Below are 24,541 nucleotides of genomic sequence, written 5' to 3' on the forward strand. Positions count from 1 at the left end.
GCCTGCCCTGCCCGGGCTCTGCTTTCGCGCCCAGGCCCTCCAACCTAAGGAAGGCCCAGCCAGCTCCTGGGGTTTTGGGGGCAGGGGTGAGACTGGCTCCCGGCCGCCGCTGCCGCCCGCCCCGTCCGAGCACCGATCGGGCACGATCGGGCCTTGCCTTCACGGCCTTGCCGTGTCCTGGCGGGGGGCACCCCACCCGAGACGCTCTTGTTAAGCGGGGTGACCTGTCGGCTCAGGAGGGCCATGGACCCGCCTGGGGCCGACGGGCCAGTGGGCCCACTGCGCCAGGCCTGCTCGCTTTCCGACTGGGCCTGCTGGCTGGCAGCCAGGTCCGAATTTATGCAAATCTCAGGCCGAGCAGGGCCTGGTGGGAGACATGAACTGTGGGTGCGATTTCTCGCCGTCGCCAAAACCAGTACAAAAGGGACCCTATAAAAACTCAAACAGAAAAGAGTTGAGTAATCATTGCTTTATTAATGCACAAGCATTCGCGAATGGGCAGCAAGTTCAACCGTCTCGCAAAGCAAGTCGTCAAAGTGCCGCGCTTTGCCCTGCACATCGTGGTCCTTTTATACCCATCTGTTTTACATTGTCATACATTGCTGCACATAGATTATGTCCACCACAAGGCGGTTCCTCCCAGTCATGACTTTGCATCAATGGTCAACAGTTCAACATCTGCTATTGTGGTTTCCTGTTATCTGTTATTCTCTCTCTCTCGTGCCCTTCTGTGTCCTTATCTCTGTGCACGAGGCTGTGCTTACTCATTCCTTCCCCACCCGTAATCTGCAGATAGTTTTAGCAGGCTCAGCATGCTTCGACATACAGTGACCAAACACAATTCTTCTGTTAAAAACAAGTTCTTGCCAGGTCAGCAGGTCTCTTTCTAGTTTGCAATTGCTATTCATATATGGCCATTAAACGCCACCGTATAAAAGAGAAGGCCTCTTCTTTTAGCAAAAAGTACATTCTTTTAACGCATATGATGATTAGTACAAACTCCAAGTGTGAGCACAACATTACATATGTATGCGTACCTTCAATCCACCCTTTGCTCACACTTGAGCATCAATCTAAACCTTCCTAGCATAAGCAGATGGCAGGAAAGCAACATCATCACATACTGTATGTACCATAATCTTCTCCAGGCCTCCCATGTCAAAAAATTCCTGTTGTACATGGCTTTTATCCATTGGATTTAGGCGCGTTATGCTGGAAGAACACATGGAAACACAGCACGACACACATACCGGGAAACATTGGATGCAGAGACAAATTCCTACAACTATTGCCGCTAGAACCAGTATAGGCGTAAGAAGTTGCCATCCAATTTCTTTCAGGAGCTTCATCCACCAGCTATCTCCTGACCCTTCCTCCTGGTGGATGCTATCCGCCACTTTATGCAGTTTGTTTACTCCATCCAGGATTCCTGTACTCCCTTCTGGTATGTAAACACAGCATTGGGATCCCACCAAAAAACAGACTCCGCCCCTTTCTGCAGTGAGTATGTCTAAGACATACCTATTTTGGAGAGCCACTAGCCGAATTGCTTTCATTTCATAAGTGATGTTTTCCATTAGGTCTGCAGATTCTTCGATTACGAACTCAAGGGCCCTGTTTAGCTTTTGGATTTCTTGACTGTTCATAAAGATGCCCGCTGGAGGAACCAGGACCCCCATCAGATCTATAAACGTTTCCCATCCTGTAGGTTGATACGTAGGAATTTTTGGGTTTACTGCTCGTTTATTTCTGCTGTGTATTTCTTTATGCAGAGTAGACGGGGCATATACCATCACAGCCGGCATTATTCTGGCTATGTAACATACCCCAACAAAATCTTTGGCTAACCACAAATAAGCTCTCTTGTTACAGACGTAGGCATGTCCTTCAATCTGTAACAATCCCTTCGTGTAATTATTTAGATTCACCATTTGACTGCACCCCGAGATCATTCTTTGATTACCTCTTGCGCTCCTCTTAAAACATATATTCTTTGGCCTAAACTCTTGTGTGATGGTGATAGGGGGAGGAGGTTCTCTTACTATCTGTACCATAGCAGGTGCAAGCCCGATTCCCTCAGTTTTGATTTTATAGCGTATCTTTTCCTTTAGAAGGGTTTTGTTCTCTCCTCTAACATAACAAGCGGTATTCGGTATCATATATTGCTGTGCTGACACTATTCTCATGTAAATTAATGTACACCCGGCATCCTCAGTAACTGGCGATGCGTACACTGGGATGCCTTCACTGCTATGTCGGGGCATGTGGGTGCAGATCCAGCAATCAGTTTTATTCACTACCCCATATGTTGTGTTTATTATCTTCACGTATTCATTTTTAGCATAGTCTTCCGGGTCGTGTTGGTCATAGGCATCTCGATTCCTGCTCTTGACCCAATCTGTTCTCCCTGTTTCATTTGACTCGGGCAACAGGTTCTTTAATTCATATCTAGATGGATGTTCCAGATACCAGAATATTATGGCAAATGCTATTAGTACTACTATCGTGCATACAGAAAACAAAATTTTGCCTCTTGTGGTACAAACTGGTATTTTCCTCTTACCTTCTGTGTTTGAGGAGCATACACTTATCCGTTCAGGGACTAAACCAGCATACACGGGTGTAGACATAGTTCAGTATATGGCTCAGTATACAGCGTATATCAGTTGCAACCTAGCGATATAGCAATATCCCCTATTTAAAGCACCAGTGTCCTTATTACTCTAATAGTGGTAGGTCTCACTGAAAACCTTCATCCGATCTGTCCCACGTCTCGTAGTGCCTGTCCCAGGAGGGGAACGCCGAAGGCCCTTCAGGCTACAAGCCCGTCGTCTTCAGTAAGGCACAATTCTGCTAAAACCAACAAGAGAGTCCAAATGTTCATCTCCCTAATGATCAAAGTTCAAAACAGTGTCCTTACACGTTGCTTGGCACATACACGTCACGGGATCGGAGACGATGGGCACACCTACTAATGGCGTCTGGCAGTACTGTTGCAACCTGGGGTTGGTTGGTTCCCTTTTCTGGATTCACGTGGTACCAGTGCGATTTGCCATCAACTTTTACCGCAGTTTGTGTTGCGAGGAGCACCTGAAACGGGCCCCTCCATCTGGGTTGCAGTCCGCTGGTGCGATCGAAGGCTTTTATAACAACCCAGTCACCGGGCTGCACGTCGTGACCTTCTCCTATCAGAGGAGATGGAGCTACTGCGTTCACCTGTGCATTAATAGAAATCAGTCTATTAGTTAACCCAATACAGTACTGTTGTAATGCAGGCCATGCTTGCTCAGACAATCTCTTAGGTGATATGGGGGTCCCAATACTTGGTGGGCGCCCCATAACAATTTCGAAAGGAGATAAACCATGTGTACGCTTAGGCATAGTACGCATACTCAATAATGCAATAGACAATGCATCCGGCCATTTCAGTCAAGGGCATCCAGTGTTTCAATCTGCATTGTGCTGTGGAGGTGGCACTATTGTCCCGCAGGGGATATGCTTCCACCCATCCTGAGAACCCACATGTCATCACCAAACAGTAGGAATGTTTATTTACAGGCTCCAGCTGTATAAAGTCCATATACACCACCTCAAAAGGGCAGGTGGGTAACTTACTGTGGCCCGCCGGGGCCGGTACACCTTTCCCCACATTATATAAAACACATATTTCACATTGTTTTGCCCATTGGCGACAATACATTCCCAATCTTTTGTTGTACCACACAGTACTTAAAACTTCTTCCATAGTTCTTGCGTTAACGTGGGTTGGACCATGAGCCACGCTCACTATCACAGGTAAGTATGCGTCAGGTAGTACCCAGGTGTTCGTTTTGGTATGTGCCCATAGCCCATCTACCGTCTCCTCATATTGATCATCCTTGTGCCAAGATAGTCTTTCTTCAATGGTTGCATCTGCTTGGATTTCCTTTATGCGCTCCTTCGTCCCTTCCATAGTCACATCCCTCCCCACTATGAGCTGTCGGGCTTCCCACCGAGTGTCCCTTGTGGCAGCTAGTTTAGCCATCTGGTCAGCCAAAGAATTTCCCTGCGTGACATAATCCAGTGTTTTTTTATGCGCTGAGCACTTCACTACGGCCACCATTTTGGGCAGCGTAAGGGCTTGCAATAATTCAGCAATCAATCGGGCATGTTTAATAGTATCACCTTGGGAGGTTAAAAACCCACGCTCTCCCCAGAGTTTACCAAAACTGGAAACCACCCCATGAGCGTAGGCTGAATCAGTATAAATTGTCACTTTCATACCGCTGCTTAACACTAATGCTCTCGTTAGCGCAATTAATTCTGCTGCCTGGGCCGATTTTTCACACACTTTCCCACTCTCAATCAACCGTTCCCCTGTAGTTACTGCATACCCTGCTGTTGTCTCCCCATTTGGCAGTTTGAAACAGGAACCATCACAGAATAATATACCCTCATTATCAACCAGCGGGGTGTCTTGCAGGTCTGCTCTACCCTTAGTGTGTTCTTCCATTTGAATCACACAATCATGCCTAATGTCATCAGGTGAGGTGGGCAAAGGAAGCAGTGTCGCTGGATTCAAAGTGTTACACCGTTCAATTTTTACATTACTGGCAAACAGGATCATCTCATACTGTGTGAGTCTAGCTGTAGTCAAATGCTGTGTATGCACTCTATTCAGAAGAACATCTACCGTATGTGGAACCTTTACTGTTACTTCACTCCCTAGGATGATACCTGCACTTTGTTTTAGGGCTGTCGCTGCTGCAGCTACTGCTCTCATGCATGGGGGTAGGCCTCGAGCTACTGAGTCCAGAGTGCTAGAAAAATATGCACCTGGTCTCTGTTTACCCCCTTGTTCCTGTGTCAAGACTGACACAGCGCAACCTTCCTGTTCATCAACAAAAAGGCAAAATCTCTTAGTATAATCAGGTGTGCCTGTTTCCAGCTCCCGTGTCTACCAGACATCTCAAGTTTCGGTGGGGGCCGATCCTAATAGAGGCATAAGGCCCCCTTTGGTCTATAGGAACCTGCACCACTCCCGCTATCTCATTCCGGCATCCTCAGGACATATCGCTTGTGTTATCCTGAAAATCAACGTTATAGTATACCCCTTCTCCACATTCTTCACCCTGGCATACACCTTGTACTTGTGTCGTTTGTTGTGGCTGATACAGTAGATTGGGGGGAGGCGGGGCCGGCCAGGGAACATCCCCTCTTGCTTGTCCGTCAAAGGCATTGGGTTGAGGGGGTTTAAACATTCTATTGTCTTGGTTGCCGTACCCACCAGTCCTATTTCCTGGGGCAAATGTTGTCTGTGAAGGGGGCCGTACGCCCCTTCCTCTCCCACCACTCTGGGGACACTGGGATTTCCAGTGTCCGGGTCTCTTGCAGAAGGCACATACATCTTGGGGTAGCCCATCCCTCCTCCCATATAGCGCACCTCCTTGCACTGTACCTCTTCCTGTCCCTTGGCCCCCTATCATGTTGCTACTATAGCCCTGTGACGGGCCGTTATAATTGTAGTTATACCTGCCTTGGGCCCTTGATGCAACTGTTGCATCAACACTTTGGTTTTTAAATCCTTCTCTTGTCGTGCCTTTTGTTGTCCCTTTACTCTTTCCCCTCTTTCATAATACCTGGCCATTTCGAGGAGATCCCGGGGGTTTCTAGTCATCCATGTACTTTCTGCCCTCCTAATGTTCTCCTGAATTGGCCCGTGGAGCCCCTCTACAAAGTTTGTGGAAAAGTACCGTTGGCCCGTTTCAGACCCTATCTCTAGCCCACTGTGCGCTTTGAATGCTGCTTCATAACGCAGAAAGTACTGTGCTACTTCCTCACTTGCACCCTGTATCACAGCGGACAGTTTCTCCACATTCACATCAAATGGGGGTAACACCTTTTCTAGAGCCCTCAGGACTGCCATGCCATGCCCCCTTAGGGGTTCAGGATATTCCTCATGCAGTTTTCTATTTTTGCTCGCATCCATTACATCTTTCCATTTTATTGTTTCATTGTCTTTGGCACGAAAGGGGGTCCATATTTCTTCTGGGACAATGGCTAACAATATGTTATCTACATCCTCTACGGTAAATAACCCTGGTCTGAATAACTTTCCCACTTCTTTGTAGAATCCTGCCGGGTCTATACGGGGGTCGGGGATGGACTTGGTGATATGCATTAATTCAATTCGGGATAAAGGGACATACACATAGGTGCGCATCATGTTACCAGTGGCTGCCTCTATGGTGGGTTGGCACTCTCTCATTGGCATTAATAGTGACTTTTCTGTATTTGTTTGTTCACTCACAAGGGCCTGCACTGGTGATGAAGCAGAGGACTGGTGACTAAGAGTTTTCTCTTTTATTTTTTTATAATCTTTTAATAGTTTCTCCACCTTAGCCATCCTCCATTCTTCCGCCCCTGAATCATCCACTCTTATATTAGATAGCAGTTTCTTATCCAATTCCGTCCTAATCCTATTCCACTGGGACACATATCTAGGCTCCTTTTCCTCTTCTATATCATCCACCCTAATAAGAAGATATTTAATTACGTTTACTTGTATAGGCCAGCCAAGGCCCTCCATCAGACTCACCAGGGTGGACATGGACTGCGAGTGTATGGATGCTATCATACGATTAGCTACGTTTTGGCCCGCCTGGTCTGCATCTTTGAGTTTAGCTTCTCTTTCCCTCACCTCTCTTTCCCATGCCCTCTTTTCCTTCTCCCATTCAACACCGCCCCTTATGACTTCCGCTATTATGTCGGACATACATCCCCATAACTGAACACTGGACGCAGTCACTGGTAGTAACGCGACAGCGTCCTGATATGCTGAGGGCAGATCCGCAGTACTCTGTCCTCTCAATTTACAGTTACCCTCATGAAAGGTATATAGTTTAGTGGCCACTGTCCTAAATTCCAAAGGTGTCAAACACCCCAATTGGTCCCGTAGGCTGTCATTGAGGGGTGTGCCATACAGCCCGGTCATAAGGATTTGCAAGTCTCCATCTCTATCCTTTTCTACAGTAGTCGTTCTCCTATGGTCTATCAACCTATCTGGGTCCCCATACTTCATTGGGAATTCCACCCTTTCACCCTCACTGTCTGCCGGTGGAGCTGTAGCTCCTGGAAACAATAATTCAGTCGTTGTTTGTTCTGCTTCTAGCCCTATCACATCTTCATATCGAGGCACCGGCACGGCAGGATACATACCCCCACTGTTCTTAATCATCATATGTCTATCCAACTGATCTAGCCTCTCACCCTTCTCTTTTATCTCTAGATCATGTAATTTTTGATTTACCGTTCTCTTCTGCTCCTTTGCTTTTTGTTTATTCTGAGCATTGCGCCTGCGCATTGCTTCTACCCTCCATAGTCGTATAGCCTCAAACTGTGCGGGTCTAACCCGTCTTTTTACTAATTCTATTTCTACTTTGGATATGCGGTCCACATCAAAGGACCCGGTGTCTGGCCATTTATGCTCAATCAAATCTTTTGTGTATTCGGACCATTCTTTTAAGAACAATGTTGAATTCAATCCATGTTTAATCAACATATCAAATGCAGGGGTTCCTTCAAGGGGGGCATAGTGTCTCTTGCCTATACCTCCCTTGTGGGAAGCCGTTTGACCCATCTTGGCGGTATACCACAATTGCCTAAAACACTCACCTTTCCCAAATATGCACCTATTGGTTAACAATAATAATACATCCTCCTGGCGTATCTAACATATCATATCATTATTTCAACATTACTTCTTCATAGACGGACTTACCACCGTCCTCTTCACAAACCCTGAATCATTATTTCCTTATTCCATCATGCATCCGTCCATACCACTTATCTTAAGGGTCCCGCCAGAGTGTTCCGGACCCGAAGGGCGACAGCCTGCTGTTCCACCGCCAACGGAGCCGGAAAAACAAGGATGACGCGTTGGTTGCAATCAAAGGTGCGGATTCAGTTGTTGGGGCCCCGTGATCAATTCCTTCTCCGGTTCCGCCGCGGCGTTCCTCACCCAGTGACGGACTGTCGCTCCTTCGCGTCCCACTTCTGACACCAAAATTGTGGGTGCGATTTCTCGCCGTCGCCAAAACCAGTACAAAAGGGACCCTATAAAAACTCAAACAGAAAAGAGTTGAGTAATCATTGCTTTATTAATGCACAAGCATTCGCGAATGGGCAGCAAGTTCAACCGTCTCGCAAAGCAAGTCGTCAAAGTGCCGCGCTTTGCCCTGCACATCGTGGTCCTTTTATACCCATCTGTTTTACATTGTCATACATTGCTGCACATAGATTATGTCCACCACAAGGCGGTTCCTCCCAGTCATGACTTTGCATCAATGGTCAACAGTTCAACATCTGCTATTGTGGTTTCCTGTTATCTGTTATTCTCTCTCTCTCGTGCCCTTCTGTGTCCTTATCTCTGTGCACGAGGCTGTGCTTACTCATTCCTTCCCCACCCGTAATCTGCAGATAGTTTTAGCAGGCTCAGCATGCTTCGACATACAGTGACCAAACACAATTCTTCTGTTAAAAACAAGTTCTTGCCAGGTCAGCAGGTCTCTTTCTAGTTTGCAATTGCTATTCATATATGGCCATTAAACGCCACCGTATAAAAGAGAAGGCCTCTTCTTTTAGCAAAAAGTACATTCTTTTAACGCATATGATGATTAGTACAAACTCCAAGTGTGAGCACAACATTACATATGTATGCGTACCTTCAGAACTGTGCCACAATGTGCCTCTTCTGCTGGGCTCTGCCTGCCGGAGCTTCCCCCTGCACGTGGGACAGGCAGCTCCGCAGACGCTCAGGGCTTCCGGGAGGGCTGGGGCTGGGTCAGGGCCGGCCTTCTCACCCTCGCTTAGCGGGGCTTCCAGAACAGGCCCAAGCCCTGCCCTCTGGCTCGCAACTCATACTTACCTGGCAGGGGAGCATCTGTGATCAGCAAGGCAGAGCTCCCAGGGTGAGGCTCATCCATTGCACATCGGATTTGCTGACCCCTGCGATGTCCCCAAATGCGGGATTCTCGACTGCATTATTTCTGGTAGTGGGGGACTGCGTTCGCGCTTTCCCCTGATTTATTGGTGAAAGAAAGAAAGAGTTTAGTGTGCGAGTCAGGTTGTTTGCACACAGGGCCCAAGCTCGTGCAGCAGAGTTTATTTTGCTGCAGTCAAGAGGGCCAGCCCTGGGCCGTTCAGGGGTCCACAGGCCTGATGGATTGGTGAAATAAAAAAATGTGAAAGTCATGTGTGTCATGTGTAGGTTGGGCCCCTGAATGTTGCTGCGGTCAAGAGGGCCAGCATTCACTGGAGGGGTGAAGTGCACAGGTGCCTAACCCCAGACTTGTGCGCCCCATGATATCAGGTGCCCCGGTAGTTCTTGAAGCCAGCCTGCCCTGCCCGGGCTCTGCTTTCGCGCCCAGGCCCTCCAACCTAAGGAAGGCCCAGCCAGCTCCTGGGGTTTTGGGGGCAGGGGTGAAACTGGCTCCCGGCCGCCGCTGCCGCCCGCCCCGTCCGAGCACCGATCGGGCACGATCGGGCCTTGCCGTGTCCTGGCGGGGGGCACCCCACCCGAGACGCTCTTGTTAAGCGGGGTGACCTGTCGGCTCAGGAGGGCCATGGACCCGCCTGGGGCCGACGGGCCAGTGGGCCCACTGCGCCAGGCCTGCTCGCTTTCCGACTGGGCCTGCTGGCTGGCAGCCAGGTCCGAATTTATGCAAATCTCAGGCCGAGCAGGGCCTGGTGGGAGACATGAACTGTGCCACAATGTGCCTCTTCTGCTGGGCTCTGCCTGCCGGAGCTTCCCCCTGCACGTGGGACAGGCAGCTCCGCAGACGCTCAGGGCTTCCGGGAGGGCTGGGGCTGGGTCAGGGCCGGCCTTCTCACCCTCGCTTAGCGGGGCTTCCAGAACAGGCCCAAGCCCTGCCCTCTGGCTCGCAACTCATACTTACCTGGCAGGGGAGCATCTGTGATCAGCAAGGCAGAGCTCCCAGGGTGAGACTCCTCCATTCCACATCGGATTTGCTGACCCCTGCGATGTCCCCAAATGCGGGATTCTCGACTGCATTATTTCTGGTAGTGGGGGACTGCTTTCGCGCTTTCCCCTGATTTATTGGTGAAAGAAAGAAAGAGTTTAGTGTGCGAGTCAGGTTGTTTGCACACAGGGCCCAAGCTCGTGCAGCAGAGTTTATTTTGCTGCAGTCAAGAGGGCCAGCCCTGGGCCGTTCAGGGGTCCACAGGCCTGATGGATTGGTGAAATAAAAAAATGTGAAAGTCATGTGTGTCATGTGTAGGTTGGGCCCCTGAATGTTGCTGCGGTCAAGAGGGCCAGCATTCACTGGAGGGGTGAAGTGCACAGGTGCCTAACCCCAGACTTGTGCGCCCCATGATATCAGGTGCCCCGGTAGTTCTTGAAGCCAGCCTGCCCTGCCCGGGCTCTGCTTTCGCGCCCAGGCCCTCCAACCTAAGGAAGGCCCAGCCAGCTCCTGGGGTTTTGGGGGCAGGGGTGAAACTGGCTCCCGGCCGCCGCTGCCGCCCGCCCCGTCCGAGCACCGATCGGGCACGATCGGGCCTTGCCGTGTCCTGGCGGGGGGCACCCCACCCGAGACGCTCTTGTTAAGCGGGGTGACCTGTCGGCTCAGGAGGGCCATGGACCCGCCTGGGGCCGACGGGCCAGTGGGCCCACTGCGCCAGGCCTGCTCGCTTTCCGACTGGGCCTGCTGGCTGGCAGCCAGGTCCGAATTTATGCAAATCTCAGGCCGAGCAGGGCCTGGTGGGAGACATGAACTGTGCCACAATGTGCCTCTTCTGCTGGGCTCTGCCTGCCGGAGCTTCCCCCTGCACGTGGGACAGGCAGCTCCGCAGACGCTCAGGGCTTCCGGGAGGGCTGGGGCTGGGTCAGGGCGGCCTTCTCACCCTCGCTTAGCGGGGCTTCCAGAACAGGCCCAAGCCCTGCCCTCTGGCTCGCAACTCATACTTACCTGGCAGGGGAGCATCTGTGATCAGCAAGGCAGAGCTCCCAGGGTGAGGCTCATCCATTGCACATCGGATTTGCTGACCCCTGCGATGTCCCCAAATGCGGGATTCTCGACTGCATTATTTCTGGTAGTGGGGGACTGCGTTCGCGCTTTCCCCTGATTTATTGGTGAAAGAAAGAAAGAAAGAGTTTAGTGTGCGAGTCAGGTTGTTTGCACACAGGGCCCAAGCTCGTGCAGCAGAGTTTATTTTGCTGCAGTCAAGAGGGCCAGCCCTGGGCCGTTCAGGGGTCCACAGGCCTGATGGATTGGTGAAATAAAAAAATGTGAAAGTCATGTGTGTCATGTGTAGGTTGGGCCCCTGAATGTTGCTGCGGTCAAGAGGGCCAGCATTCACTGGAGGGGTGAAGTGCACAGGTGCCTAACCCCAGACTTGTGCGCCCCATGATATCAGGTGCCCCGGTAGTTCTTGAAGCCAGCCTGCCCTGCCCGGGCTCTGCTTTCGCGCCCAGGCCCTCCAACCTAAGGAAGGCCCAGCCAGCTCCTGGGGTTTTGGGGGCAGGGGTGAGACTGGCTCCCGGCCGCCGCTGCCGCCCGCCCCGTCCGAGCACCGGATCGGGCACGATCGGGCCTTGCCTTCACGGCCTTGCCGTGTCCTGGCGGGGGGCACCCCACCCGAGACGCTCTTGTTAAGCGGGGTGACCTGTCGGCTCAGGAGGGCCATGGACCCGCCTGGGGCCGACGGGCCAGTGGGCCCACTGCGCCAGGCCTGCTCGCTTTCCGACTGGGCCTGCTGGCTGGCAGCCAGGTCCGAATTTATGCAAATCTCAGGCCGAGCAGGGCCTGGTGGGAGACATGAACTGTGCCACAATGTGCCTCTTCTGCTGGGCTCTGCCTGCCGGAGCTTCCCCCTGCACGTGGGACAGGCAGCTCCGCAGACGCTCAGGGCTTCCGGGAGGGCTGGGGCTGGGTCAGGGCCGGCCTTCTCACCCTCGCTTAGCGGGGCTTCCAGAACAGGCCCAAGCCCTGCCCTCTGGCTCGCAACTCATACTTACCTGGCAGGGGAGCATCTGTGATCAGCAAGGCAGAGCTCCCAGGGTGAGGCTCATCCGTTGCACATCGGATTTGCTGACCCCTGCGATGTCCCCAAATGCGGGATTCTCGACTGCATTATTTCTGGTAGTGGGGGACTGCGTTCGCGCTTTCCCCTGATTTATTGGTGAAAGAAAGAAAGAGTTTAGTGTGCGAGTCAGGTTGTTTGCACACAGGGCCCAAGCTCGTGCAGCAGAGTTTATTTTGCTGCAGTCAAGAGGGCCAGCCCTGGGCCGTTCAGGGGTCCACAGGCCTGATGGATTGGTGAAATAAAAAAATGTGAAAGTCATGTGTGTCATGTGTAGGTTGGGCCCCTGAATGTTGCTGCGGTCAAGAGGGCCAGCATTCACTGGAGGGGTGAAGTGCACAGGTGCCTAACCCCAGACTTGTGCGCCCCATGATATCAGGTGCCCCGGTAGTTCTTGAAGCCAGCCTGCCCTGCCCGGGCTCTGCTTTCGCGCCCAGGCCCTCCAACCTAAGGAAGGCCCAGCCAGCTCCTGGGGTTTTGGGGGCAGGGGTGAAACTGGCTCCCGGCCGCCGCTGCCGCCCGCCCCGTCCGAGCACCGATCGGGCACGATCGGGCCTTGCCGTGTCCTGGCGGGGGGCACCCCACCCGAGACGCTCTTGTTAAGCGGGGTGACCTGTCGGCTCAGGAGGGCCATGGACCCGCCTGGGGCCGACGGGCCAGTGGGCCCACTGCGCCAGGCCTGCTCGCTTTCCGACTGGGCCTGCTGGCTGGCAGCCAGGTCCGAATTTATGCAAATCTCAGGCCGAGCAGGGCCTGGTGGGAGACATGAACTTTGCCACAATGTGCCTCTTCTGCTGGGCTCTGCCTGCCGGAGCTTCCCCCTGCACGTGGGACAGGCAGCTCCGCAGACGCTCAGGGCTTCCGGGAGGGCTGGGGCTGGGTCAGGGCCGGCCTTCTCACCCTCGCTTAGCGGGGCTTCCAGAACAGGCCCAAGCCCTGCCCTCTGGCTCGCAACTCATACTTACCTGGCAGGGGAGCATCTGTGATCAGCAAGGCAGGCCCCGTACAACTGGACGCTCCCTTGGTACTACAGGGAGATGGAAAAGTTCATCACAGATTTTGGCCTTCAGGGGGTGGTGCCTGCATTGTGGAACCCAAGGACAATCCACAACCTGATCCGGTCCCAAGACACCACAGATCCCATTGAGGACCTGCCAGCGGCCACAGTTACCCAGGTGTGGGAAAATGTGGCATCAAACAAACTCCTGAATATTCACAAGGACATCGCCTGGCTGACGGTGAGGGGGGCACTATCTGTGCGAGCATTCATGAACAGACGGGGCCTCTGCCCACACAGGAGCTGCCCAAGGGGGTGCCCGGCAGAGGAAACAGCGTACCACCTCTTCTGGGCATGCCCCTTTGCAAGGAAACTGCGCAGGGCCCTGAACACTGAGTTGAGTGCTCACATCCCGCCCCAAGACATTATACACCAGTCTGTGCTGTATGGACTCTTTGCACAGACCCACACAGTAGAGGCAATCCAGAACTGCTGGAGGATCCTCTGCTGCCTGAAGGACATTCTCCTCTACGCAAGGAAACGCCTGGTCCTCAATGATGAGCTGCTGACAACCGAAGCCTGTCGCAGGATGGTCCACGGCCTGCTAAGAGACTACGAAATCAAGGACAGCCTGGAAGATGGGGGCCCTGAGTAAAACCCCCAGCCCAGGCAATCATCCAAAAATAAAATAAAGAAAAAGAGAACTCTTTGCCTACTCAGGCAAAACACGAACACTTTGTAAACCACAGACTCTGAACAGAAAATATATATGTACCCACCCAAATGCCCAAAGTAAAATTGAAACCACCCCTTCTGCTTTGAGGGGGGAATGTAATTGCCACAAAAGTCTTCTTATTGAATTGAATTTATTACCCTTGTATCATCTTTAAGCACTTAATAAAGATATTTTTACAAAAAAAAAAAAAAAAAGGCAGAGCTCCCAGGGTGAGGCTCATCCATTGCACATCGGATTTGCTGACCCCTGCGATGTCCCCAAATGCGGGATTCTCGACTGCATTATTTCTGGTAGTGGGGGACTGCGTTCGCGCTTTCCCCTGATTTATTGGTGAAAGAAAGAAAGAGTTTAGTGTGCGAGTCAGGTTGTTTGCACACAGGGCCCAAGCTCGTGCAGCAGAGTTTATTTTGCTGCAGTCAAGAGGGCCAGCCCTGGGCCGTTCAGGGGTCCACAGGCCTGATGGATTGGTGAAATAAAAAAATGTGAAAGTCATGTGTGTCATGTGTAGGTTGGGCCCCTGAATGTTGCTGCGGTCAAGAGGGCCAGCATTCACTGGAGGGGTGAAGTGCACAGGTGCCTAACCCCAGACTTGTGCGCCCCATGATATCAGGTGCCCCGGTAGTTCTTGAAGCCAGCCTGCCCTGCCCGGGCTCTGCTTTCGCGCCCAGGCCCTCCAACCTAAGGAAGGCCCAGCCAGCTCCTGGGGTTTTGGGGGCAGGGGTGAAACTGGCTCCCGGCCGCCGCTGCCGCCCGCCCCGTCCGAGCACCGATCGGGCACGATCGGGCCTTGCCGTGTCCTGGCGGGGGGCACCCCACCCGAGACGCTCTTGTTAAGCGGGGTGACCTGTCGGCTCAGGAGGGCCATGGACCCGCCTGGGGCCGACGGGCCAGTGGGCCCACTGCGCCAGGCCTGCTCGCTTTCCGACTGGGCCTGCTGGCTGGCAGCCAGGTCCGAATTTATGCAAATCTCAGGCCGAGCAGGGCCTGGTGGGAGACATGAACTGTGCCACAATGTGCCTCTTCTGCTGGGCTCTGCCTGCCGGAGCTTCCCCCTGCACGTGGGACAGGCAGCTCCGCAGACGCTCAGGGCTTCCGGGAGGGCTGGGGCTGGGTCAGGGCCGGCCTTCTCACCCTCGCTTAGCGGGGCTTCCAGAACAGGCCCAAGCCCTGCCCTCTGGCTCGCAACTCATACTTACCTGGCAGGGGAGCATCTGTGATCAGCAAGGCAGAGCTCCCAGGGTGAGACTCCTCCATTGCACATCGGATTTGCTGACCCCTGCGATGTCCCCAAATGCGGGATTCTCGACTGCATTATTTCTGGTAGTGGGGGACTGCGTTCGCGCTTTCCCCTGATTTATTGGTGAAAGAAAGAAAGAGTTTAGTGTGCGAGTCAGGTTGTTTGCACACAGGGCCCAAGCTCGTGCAGCAGAGTTTATTTTGCTGCAGTCAAGAGGGCCAGCCCTGGGCCGTTCAGGGGTCCACAGGCCTGATGGATTGGTGAAATAAAAAAATGTGAAAGTCATGTGTGTCATGTGTAGGTTGGGCCCCTGAATGTTGCTGCGGTCAAGAGGGCCAGCATTCACTGGAGGGGTGAAGTGCACAGGTGCCTAACCCCAGACTTGTGCGCCCCATGATATCAGGTGCCCCGGTAGTTCTTGAAGCCAGCCTGCCCTGCCCGGGCTCTGCTTTCGCGCCCAGGCCCTCCAACCTAAGGAAGGCCCAGCCAGCTCCTGGGGTTTTGGGGGCAGGGGTGAAACTGGCTCCCGGCCGCCGCTGCCGCCCGCCCCGTCCGAGCACCGATCGGGCACGATCGGGCCTTGCCGTGTCCTGGCGGGGGGCACCCCACCCGAGACGCTCTTGTTAAGCGGGGTGACCTGTCGGCTCAGGAGGGCCATGGACCCGCCTGGGGCCGACGGGCCAGTGGGCCCACTGCGCCAGGCCTGCTCGCTTTCCGACTGGGCCTGCTGGCTGGCAGCCAGGTCCGAATTTATGCAAATCTCAGGCCGAGCAGGGCCTGGTGGGAGACATGAACTGTGCCACAATGTGCCTCTTCTGCTGGGCTCTGCCTGCCGGAGCTTCCCCCTGCACGTGGGACAGGCAGCTCCGCAGACGCTCAGGGCTTCCGGGAGGGCTGGGGCTGGGTCAGGGCGGCCTTCTCACCCTCGCTTAGCGGGGCTTCCAGAACAGGCCCAAGCCCTGCCCTCTGGCTCGCAACTCATACTTACCTGGCAGGGGAGCATCTGTGATCAGCAAGGCAGAGCTCCCAGGGTGAGGCTCATCCATTGCACATCGGATTTGCTGACCCCTGCGATGTCCCCAAATGCGGGATTCTCGACTGCATTATTTCTGGTAGTGGGGGACTGCGTTCGCGCTTTCCCCTGATTTATTGGTGAAAGAAAGAAAGAAAGAGTTTAGTGTGCGAGTCAGGTTGTTTGCACACAGGGCCCAAGCTCGTGCAGCAGAGTTTATTTTGCTGCAGTCAAGAGGGCCAGCCCTGGGCCGTTCAGGGGTCCACAGGCCTGATGGATTGGTGAAATAAAAAAATGTGAAAGTCATGTGTGTCATGTGTAGGTTGGGCCCCTGAATGTTGCTGCGGTCAAGAGGGCCAGCATTCACTGGAGGGGTGAAGTGCACAGGTGCCTAACCCCAGACTTGTGCGCCCCATGATATCAGGTGCCCCGGTAGTTCTTGAAGCCAGCCTGCCCTGCCCGGGCTCTGCTTTCGCGCCCAGGCCCTCCAACCTAAGGAAGGCCCAGCCAGCTCCTGGGGTTTTGGGGGCAGGGGTGAGACTGGCTCCCGGCCGCCGCTGCCGCCCGCCCCGTCCGAGCACCGGATCGGGCACGATCGGGCCTTGCCTTCACGGCCTTGCCGTGTCCTGGCGGGGGGCACCCCACCCGAGACGCTCTTGTTAAGCGGGGTGACCTGTCGGCTCAGGAGGGCCATGGACCCGCCTGGGGCCGACGGGCCAGTGGGCCCACTGCGCCAGGCCTGCTCGCTTTCCGACTGGGCCTGCTGGCTGGCAGCCAGGTCCGAATTTATGCAAATCTCAGGCCGAGCAGGGCCTGGTGGGAGACATGAACTGTGCCACAATGTGCCTCTTCTGCTGGGCTCTGCCTGCCGGAGCTTCCCCCTGCACGTGGGACAGGCAGCTCCGCAGACGCTCAGGGCTTCCGGGAGGGCTGGGGCTGGGTCAGGGCCGGCCTTCTCACCCTCGCTTAGCGGGGCTTCCAGAACAGGCCCAAGCCCTGCCCTCTGGCTCGCAACTCATACTTACCTGGCAGGGGAGCATCTGTGATCAGCAAGGCAGAGCTCCCAGGGTGAGGCTCATCCATTGCACATCGGATTTGCTGACCCCTGCGATGTCCCCAAATGCGGGATTCTCGACTGCATTATTTCTGGTAGTGGGGGACTGCGTTCGCGCTTTCCCCTGATTTATTGGTGAAAGAAAGAAAGAGTTTAGTGTGCGAGTCAGGTTGTTTGCACACAGGGCCCAAGCTCGTGCAGCAGAGTTTATTTTGCTGCAGTCAAGAGGGCCAGCCCTGGGCCGTTCAGGGGTCCACAGGCCTGATGGATTGGTGAAATAAAAAAATGTGAAAGTCATGTGTGTCATGTGTAGGTTGGGCCCCTGAATGTTGCTGCGGTCAAGAGGGCCAGCATTCACTGGAGGGGTGAAGTGCACAGGTGCCTAACCCCAGACTTGTGCGCCCCATGATATCAGGTGCCCCGGTAGTTCTTGAAGCCAGCCTGCCCTGCCCGGGCTCTGCTTTCGCGCCCAGGCCCTCCAACCTAAGGAAGGCCCAGCCAGCTCCTGGGGTTTTGGGGGCAGGGGTGAAACTGGCTCCCGGCCGCCGCTGCCGCCCGCCCCGTCCGAGCACCGATCGGGCACGATCGGGCCTTGCCGTGTCCTGGCGGGGGGCACCCCACCCGAGACGCTCTTGTTAAGCGGGGTGACCTGTCGGCTCAGGAGGGCCATGGACCCGCCTGGGGCCGACGGGCCAGTGGGCCCACTGCGCCAGGCCTGCTCGCTTTCCGACTGGGCCTGCTGGCTGGCAGCCAGGTCCGAATTTATGCAAATCTCAGGCCGAGCAGGGCCTGGTGGGAGACATGAACTTTGCCACAATGTGCCTCTTCTGCTGGGCTCTGCCTGCCGGAGCTTCCCCCTGCACGTGGGACAGGCAGCTCCGCAGACGCTCAGGGCTTCCGGGAGGGCTGGGGCTGGGTCAGGGCCGGCCTTCTCACCCTCGCTTAGCGGGGCTTCCAGAACAGGCCCAAGCCCTGCCCTCTGGCTCGCAACTCATACTTACCTGGCAGGGGAGCATCTGTGATCAGCAAGGCAGGCCCCGTACAACTGGACGCTCCCTTGGTACTACAGGGAGATGGAAAAGTTCATCACAGATTTTGGCCTTCAGGGGGTGGTGCCTGCATTGTGGAACCCAAGGACAATCCACAACCTGATCCGGTCCCAAGACACCACAGATCCCATTGAGGACCTGCCAGCGGCCACAGTTACCCAGGTGTGGGAAAATGTGGCATCAAACCAACTCCTGAATATTCACAAGGACATCGCCTGGCTGACGGTGAGGGGGGCACTATCTGTGCGAGCATTCATGAACAGACGGGGCCTCTGCCCACACAGGAGCTGCCCAAGGGGGTGCCCGGCAGAGGAAACAGCGTACCACCTCTTCTGGGCATGCCCCTTTGCAAGGAAACTGCGCAGGGCCCTGAACACTGAGTTGAGTGCTCACATCCCGCCCCAAGACATTATACACCAGTCTGTGCTGTATGGACTCTTTGCACAGACCCACACAGTAGAGGCAATCCAGAACTGCTGGAGGATCCTCTGCTGCCTGAAGGACATTCTCCTCTACGCAAGGAAACGCCTGGTCCTCAATGATGAGCTGCTGACAACCGAAGCCTGTCGCAGGATGGTCCACGGCCTGCTAAGAGACTACGAAATCAAGGACAGCCTGGAAGATGGGGGCCCTGAGTAAAACCCCCAGCCCAGGCAATCATCCAAAAATAAAATAAAGAAAAAGAGAACTCTTTGCCTACTCAGGCAAAACACGAACACTTTGTAAACCACAGACTCTGAACAGAAAATATATATGTACCCACCCAAATGCCCAAAGTAAAATTGAAACCACCCCTTCTGCTTTGAGGGGGGAATGTAATTGCCACAAAAGTCTTCTTATTGAATTGAATTTATTACCCTTGTATCATCTTTAAGCACTTAATAAAGATATTTTTACAAAAAAAAAAAAAAAAAGGCAGAGCTCCCAGGGTGAGGCTCATCCATTGCACATCGGATTTGCTGACCCCTGCGATGTCCCCAAATGCGGGATTCTCGACTGCATTATTTCTGGTAGTGGGGGACTGCGTTCGCGCTTTCCCCTGATTTATTGGTGAAAGAAAGAAAGAGTTTAGTGTGCGAGTCAGGTTGTTTGCACACAGGGCCCAAGCTCGTGCAGCAGAGTTTATTTTGCTGCAGTCAAGAGGGCCAGCCCTGGGCCGTTCAGGGGTCCACAGGCCTGATGGATTGGTGAAATAAAAAAATGTGAAAGTCATGTGTGTCATGTGTAGGTTGGGCCCCTGAATGTTGCTGCGGTCAAGAGGGCCAGCATTCACTGGAGGGGTGAAGTGCACAGGTGCCTAACCCCAGACTTGTGCGCCCCATGATATCAGGTGCCCCGGTAGTTCTTGAAGCCAGCCTGCCCTGCCCGGGCTCTGCTTTCGCGCCCAGGCCCTCCAACCTAAGGAAGGCCCAGCCAGCTCCTGGGGTTTTGGGGGCAGGGGTGAGACTGGCTCCCGGCCGCCGCTGCCGCCCGCCCCGTCCGAGCACCGGATCGGGCACGATCGGGCCTTGCCTTCACGGCCTTGCCGTGTCCTGGCGGGGGGCACCCCACCCGAGACGCTCTTGTTAAGCGGGGTGACCTGTCGGCTCAGGAGGGCCATGGACCCGCCTGGGGCCGACGGGCCAGTGGGCCCACTGCGCCAGGCCTGCTCGCTTTCCGACTGGGCCTGCTGGCTGGCAGCCAGGTCCGAATTTATGCAAATCTCAGGCCGAGCAGGGCCTGGTGGGAGACATGAACTGTGCCACAATGTGCCTCTTCTGCTGGGCTCTGCCTGCCGGAGCTTCCCCCTGCACGTGGGACAGGCAGCTCCGCAGACGCTCAGGGCTTCCGGGAGGGCTGGGGCTGGGTCAGGGCCGGCCTTCTCACCCTCGCTTAGCGGGGCTTCCAGAACAGGCCCAAGCCCTGCCCTCTGGCTCGCAACTCATACTTACCTGGCAGGGGAGCATCTGTGATCAGCAAGGCAGAGCTCCCAGGGTGAGGCTCATCCGTTGCACATCGGATTTGCTGACCCCTGCGATGTCCCCAAATGCGGGATTCTCGACTGCATTATTTCTGGTAGTGGGGGACTGCGTTCGCGCTTTCCCCTGATTTATTGGTGAAAGAAAGAAAGAGTTTAGTGTGCGAGTCAGGTTGTTTGCACACAGGGCCCAAGCTCGTGCAGCAGAGTTTATTTTGCTGCAGTCAAGAGGGCCAGCCCTGGGCCGTTCAGGGGTCCACAGGCCTGATGGATTGGTGAAATAAAAAAATGTGAAAGTCATGTGTGTCATGTGTAGGTTGGGCCCCTGAATGTTGCTGCGGTCAAGAGGGCCAGCATTCACTGGAGGGGTGAAGTGCACAGGTGCCTAACCCCAGACTTGTGCGCCCCATGATATCAGGTGCCCCGGTAGTTCTTGAAGCCAGCCTGCCCTGCCCGGGCTCTGCTTTCGCGCCCAGGCCCTCCAACCTAAGGAAGGCCCAGCCAGCTCCTGGGGTTTTGGGGGCAGGGGTGAAACTGGCTCCCGGCCGCCGCTGCCGCCCGCCCCGTCCGAGCACCGATCGGGCACGATCGGGCCTTGCCGTGTCCTGGCGGGGGGCACCCCACCCGAGACGCTCTTGTTAAGCGGGGTGACCTGTCGGCTCAGGAGGGCCATGGACCCGCCTGGGGCCGACGGGCCAGTGGGCCCACTGCGCCAGGCCTGCTCGCTTTCCGACTGGGCCTGCTGGCTGGCAGCCAGGTCCGAATTTATGCAAATCTCAGGCCGAGCAGGGCCTGGTGGGAGACATGAACTGTGCCACAATGTGCCTCTTCTGCTGGGCTCTGCCTGCCGGAGCTTCCCCCTGCACGTGGGACAGGCAGCTCCGCAGACGCTCAGGGCTTCCGGGAGGGCTGGGGCTGGGTCAGGGCCGGCCTTCTCACCCTCGCTTAGCGGGGCTTCCAGAACAGGCCCAAGCCCTGCCCTCTGGCTCGCAACTCATACTTACCTGGCAGGGGAGCATCTGTGATCAGCAAGGCAGAGCTCCCAGGGTGAGACTCCTCCATTGCACATCGGATTTGCTGACCCCTGCGATGTCCCCAAATGCGGGATTCTCGACTGCATTATTTCTGGTAGTGGGGGACTGCGTTCGCGCTTTCCCCTGATTTATTGGTGAAAGAAAGAAAGAGTTTAGTGTGCGAGTCAGGTTGTTTGCACACAGGGCCCAAGCTCGTGCAGCAGAGTTTATTTTGCTGCAGTCAAGAGGGCCAGCCCTGGGCCGTTCAGGGGTCCACAGGCCTGATGGATTGGTGAAATAAAAAAATGTGAAAGTCATGTGTGTCATGTGTAGGTTGGGCCCCTGAATGTTGCTGCGGTCAAGAGGGCCAGCATTCACTGGAGGGGTGAAGTGCACAGGTGCCTAACCCCAGACTTGTGCGCCCCATGATATCAGGTGCCCCGGTAGTTCTTGAAGCCAGCCTGCCCTGCCCGGGCTCTGCTTTCGCGCCCAGGCCCTCCAACCTAAGGAAGGCCCAGCCAGCTCCTGGGGTTTTGGGGGCAGGGGTGAAACTGGCTCCCGGCCGCCGCTGCCGCCCGCCCCGTCCGAGCACCGATCGGGCACGATCGGGCCTTGCCGTGTCCTGGCGGGGGGCACCCCACCCGAGACGCTCTTGTTAAGCGGGGTGACCTGTCGGCTCAGGAGGGCCATGGACCCGCCTGGGGCCGACGGGCCAGTGGGCCCACTGCGCCAGGCCTGCTCGCTTTCCGACTGGGCCTGCTGGCTGGCAGCCAGGTCCGAATTTATGCAAATCTCAGGCCGAGCAGGGCCTGGTGGGAGACATGAACTGTGCCACAATGTGCCTCTTCTGCTGGGCTCTGCCTGCCGGAGCTTCCCCCTGCACGTGGGACAGGCAGCTCCGCAGACGCTCAGGGCTTCCGGGAGGGCTGGGGCTGGGTCAGGGCGGCCTTCTCACCCTCGCTTAGCGGGGCTTCCAGAACAGGCCCAAGCCCTGCCCTCTGGCTCGCAACTCATACTTACCTGGCAGGGGAGCATCTGTGATCAGCAAGGCAGAGCTCCCAGGGTGAGGCTCATCCATTGCACATCGGATTTGCTGACCCCTGCGATGTCCCCAAATGCGGGATTCTCGACTGCATTATTTCTGGTAGTGGGGGACTGCGTTCGCGCTTTCCCCTGATTTATTGGTGAAAGAAAGAAAGAAAGAGTTTAGTGTGCGAGTCAGGTTGTTTGCACACAGGGCCCAAGCTCGTGCAGCAGAGTTTATTTTGCTGCAGTCAAGAGGGCCAGCCCTGGGCCGTTCAGGGGTCCACAGGCCTGATGGATTGGTGAAATAAAAAAATGTGAAAGTCATGTGTGTCATGTGTAGGTTGGGCCCCTGAATGTTGCTGCGGTCAAGAGGGCCAGCATTCACTGGAGGGGTGAAGTGCACAGGTGCCTAACCCCAGACTTGTGCGCCCCATGATATCAGGTGCCCCGGTAGTTCTTGAAGCCAGCCTGCCCTGCCCGGGCTCTGCTTTCGCGCCCAGGCCCTCCAACCTAAGGAAGGCCCAGCCAGCTCCTGGGGTTTTGGGGGCAGGGGTGAGACTGGCTCCCGGCCGCCGCTGCCGCCCGCCCCGTCCGAGCACCGGATCGGGCACGATCGGGCCTTGCCTTCACGGCCTTGCCGTGTCCTGGCGGGGGGCACCCCACCCGAGACGCTCTTGTTAAGCGGGGTGACCTGTCGGCTCAGGAGGGCCATGGACCCGCCTGGGGCCGACGGGCCAGTGGGCCCACTGCGCCAGGCCTGCTCGCTTTCCGACTGGGCCTGCTGGCTGGCAGCCAGGTCCGAATTTATGCAAATCTCAGGCCGAGCAGGGCCTGGTGGGAGACATGAACTGTGCCACAATGTGCCTCTTCTGCTGGGCTCTGCCTGCCGGAGCTTCCCCCTGCACGTGGGACAGGCAGCTCCGCAGACGCTCAGGGCTTCCGGGAGGGCTGGGGCTGGGTCAGGGCCGGCCTTCTCACCCTCGCTTAGCGGGGCTTCCAGAACAGGCCCAAGCCCTGCCCTCTGGCTCGCAACTCATACTTACCTGGCAGGGGAGCATCTGTGATCAGCAAGGCAGAGCTCCCAGGGTGAGGCTCATCCATTGCACATCGGATTTGCTGACCCCTGCGATGTCCCCAAATGCGGGATTCTCGACTGCATTATTTCTGGTAGTGGGGGACTGCGTTCGCGCTTTCCCCTGATTTATTGGTGAAAGAAAGAAAGAGTTTAGTGTGCGAGTCAGGTTGTTTGCACACAGGGCCCAAGCTCGTGCAGCAGAGTTTATTTTGCTGCAGTCAAGAGGGCCAGCCCTGGGCCGTTCAGGGGTCCACAGGCCTGATGGATTGGTGAAATAAAAAAATGTGAAAGTCATGTGTGTCATGTGTAGGTTGGGCCCCTGAATGTTGCTGCGGTCAAGAGGGCCAGCATTCACTGGAGGGGTGAAGTGCACAGGTGCCTAACCCCAGACTTGTGCGCCCCATGATATCAGGTGCCCCGGTAGTTCTTGAAGCCAGCCTGCCCTGCCCGGGCTCTGCTTTCGCGCCCAGGCCCTCCAACCTAAGGAAGGCCCAGCCAGCTCCTGGGGTTTTGGGGGCAGGGGTGAAACTGGCTCCCGGCCGCCGCTGCCGCCCGCCCCGTCCGAGCACCGATCGGGCACGATCGGGCCTTGCCGTGTCCTGGCGGGGGGCACCCCACCCGAGACGCTCTTGTTAAGCGGGGTGACCTGTCGGCTCAGGAGGGCCATGGACCCGCCTGGGGCCGACGGGCCAGTGGGCCCACTGCGCCAGGCCTGCTCGCTTTCCGACTGGGCCTGCTGGCTGGCAGCCAGGTCCGAATTTATGCAAATCTCAGGCCGAGCAGGGCCTGGTGGGAGACATGAACTTTGCCACAATGTGCCTCTTCTGCTGGGCTCTGCCTGCCGGAGCTTCCCCCTGCACGTGGGACAGGCAGCTCCGCAGACGCTCAGGGCTTCCGGGAGGGCTGGGGCTGGGTCAGGGCCGGCCTTCTCACCCTCGCTTAGCGGGGCTTCCAGAACAGGCCCAAGCCCTGCCCTCTGGCTCGCAACTCATACTTACCTGGCAGGGGAGCATCTGTGATCAGCAAGGCAGGCCCCGTACAACTGGACGCTCCCTTGGTACTACAGGGAGATGGAAAAGTTCATCACAGATTTTGGCCTTCAGGGGGTGGTGCCTGCATTGTGGAACCCAAGGACAATCCACAACCTGATCCGGTCCCAAGACACCACAGATCCCATTGAGGACCTGCCAGCGGCCACAGTTACCCAGGTGTGGGAAAATGTGGCATCAAACCAACTCCTGAATATTCACAAGGACATCGCCTGGCTGACGGTGAGGGGGGCACTATCTGTGCGAGCATTCATGAAC

At 55.7% G+C, this 24,541-nt stretch overlaps 11 non-coding genes and 2 pseudogenes across 11 annotated transcripts; all 13 read left to right on the plus strand.

Moving 5' to 3' along the window:
• Positions 1 to 8,897: 8,897 nt before the first annotated feature.
• Positions 8,898 to 9,061, plus strand: LOC138529326 (U1 spliceosomal RNA). The gene has a single exon (XR_011284663.1). It is a non-coding gene; the product is annotated as a U1 spliceosomal RNA (small nuclear RNA).
• An 866-nt stretch (positions 9,062 to 9,927) lies between these two features.
• On the plus strand, positions 9,928 to 10,091 carry LOC138528919 (U1 spliceosomal RNA). The gene has a single exon (XR_011284318.1). It is a non-coding gene; the product is annotated as a U1 spliceosomal RNA (small nuclear RNA).
• An 865-nt stretch (positions 10,092 to 10,956) lies between these two features.
• On the plus strand, positions 10,957 to 11,120 carry LOC138529327 (U1 spliceosomal RNA). The gene has a single exon (XR_011284664.1). It is a non-coding gene; the product is annotated as a U1 spliceosomal RNA (small nuclear RNA).
• An 885-nt stretch (positions 11,121 to 12,005) lies between these two features.
• LOC138529454 (U1 spliceosomal RNA) lies at positions 12,006 to 12,169 on the plus strand. Its single transcript, XR_011284791.1, has one exon. It is a non-coding gene; the product is annotated as a U1 spliceosomal RNA (small nuclear RNA).
• A 1,826-nt stretch (positions 12,170 to 13,995) lies between these two features.
• LOC138528942 (U1 spliceosomal RNA) lies at positions 13,996 to 14,133 on the plus strand (annotated as a pseudogene).
• An 866-nt stretch (positions 14,134 to 14,999) lies between these two features.
• On the plus strand, positions 15,000 to 15,163 carry LOC138528897 (U1 spliceosomal RNA). Its single transcript, XR_011284296.1, has one exon. It is a non-coding gene; the product is annotated as a U1 spliceosomal RNA (small nuclear RNA).
• Positions 15,164 to 16,028: 865 nt separating this feature from the next.
• Positions 16,029 to 16,192, plus strand: LOC138529329 (U1 spliceosomal RNA). Its single transcript, XR_011284666.1, has one exon. It is a non-coding gene; the product is annotated as a U1 spliceosomal RNA (small nuclear RNA).
• An 885-nt stretch (positions 16,193 to 17,077) lies between these two features.
• Positions 17,078 to 17,241, plus strand: LOC138529330 (U1 spliceosomal RNA). The gene has a single exon (XR_011284667.1). It is a non-coding gene; the product is annotated as a U1 spliceosomal RNA (small nuclear RNA).
• Positions 17,242 to 19,067: 1,826 nt separating this feature from the next.
• LOC138528943 (U1 spliceosomal RNA) lies at positions 19,068 to 19,205 on the plus strand (annotated as a pseudogene).
• Positions 19,206 to 20,086: 881 nt separating this feature from the next.
• Positions 20,087 to 20,250, plus strand: LOC138529455 (U1 spliceosomal RNA). The gene has a single exon (XR_011284792.1). It is a non-coding gene; the product is annotated as a U1 spliceosomal RNA (small nuclear RNA).
• An 866-nt stretch (positions 20,251 to 21,116) lies between these two features.
• On the plus strand, positions 21,117 to 21,280 carry LOC138528898 (U1 spliceosomal RNA). Its single transcript, XR_011284297.1, has one exon. It is a non-coding gene; the product is annotated as a U1 spliceosomal RNA (small nuclear RNA).
• Positions 21,281 to 22,145: 865 nt separating this feature from the next.
• Positions 22,146 to 22,309, plus strand: LOC138529331 (U1 spliceosomal RNA). Its single transcript, XR_011284668.1, has one exon. It is a non-coding gene; the product is annotated as a U1 spliceosomal RNA (small nuclear RNA).
• An 885-nt stretch (positions 22,310 to 23,194) lies between these two features.
• Positions 23,195 to 23,358, plus strand: LOC138529332 (U1 spliceosomal RNA). Its single transcript, XR_011284669.1, has one exon. It is a non-coding gene; the product is annotated as a U1 spliceosomal RNA (small nuclear RNA).
• The last annotated feature ends 1,183 nt before the right edge of the window (positions 23,359 to 24,541 follow it).

Source organism: Ambystoma mexicanum, chromosome 7q (assembly GCF_040938575.1).
Source record: "Ambystoma mexicanum isolate Mex_15411 chromosome 7q, UKY_AmexF1_1, whole genome shotgun sequence".
NCBI classification, from domain to species: Eukaryota; Metazoa; Chordata; class Amphibia; order Caudata; family Ambystomatidae; genus Ambystoma; species Ambystoma mexicanum.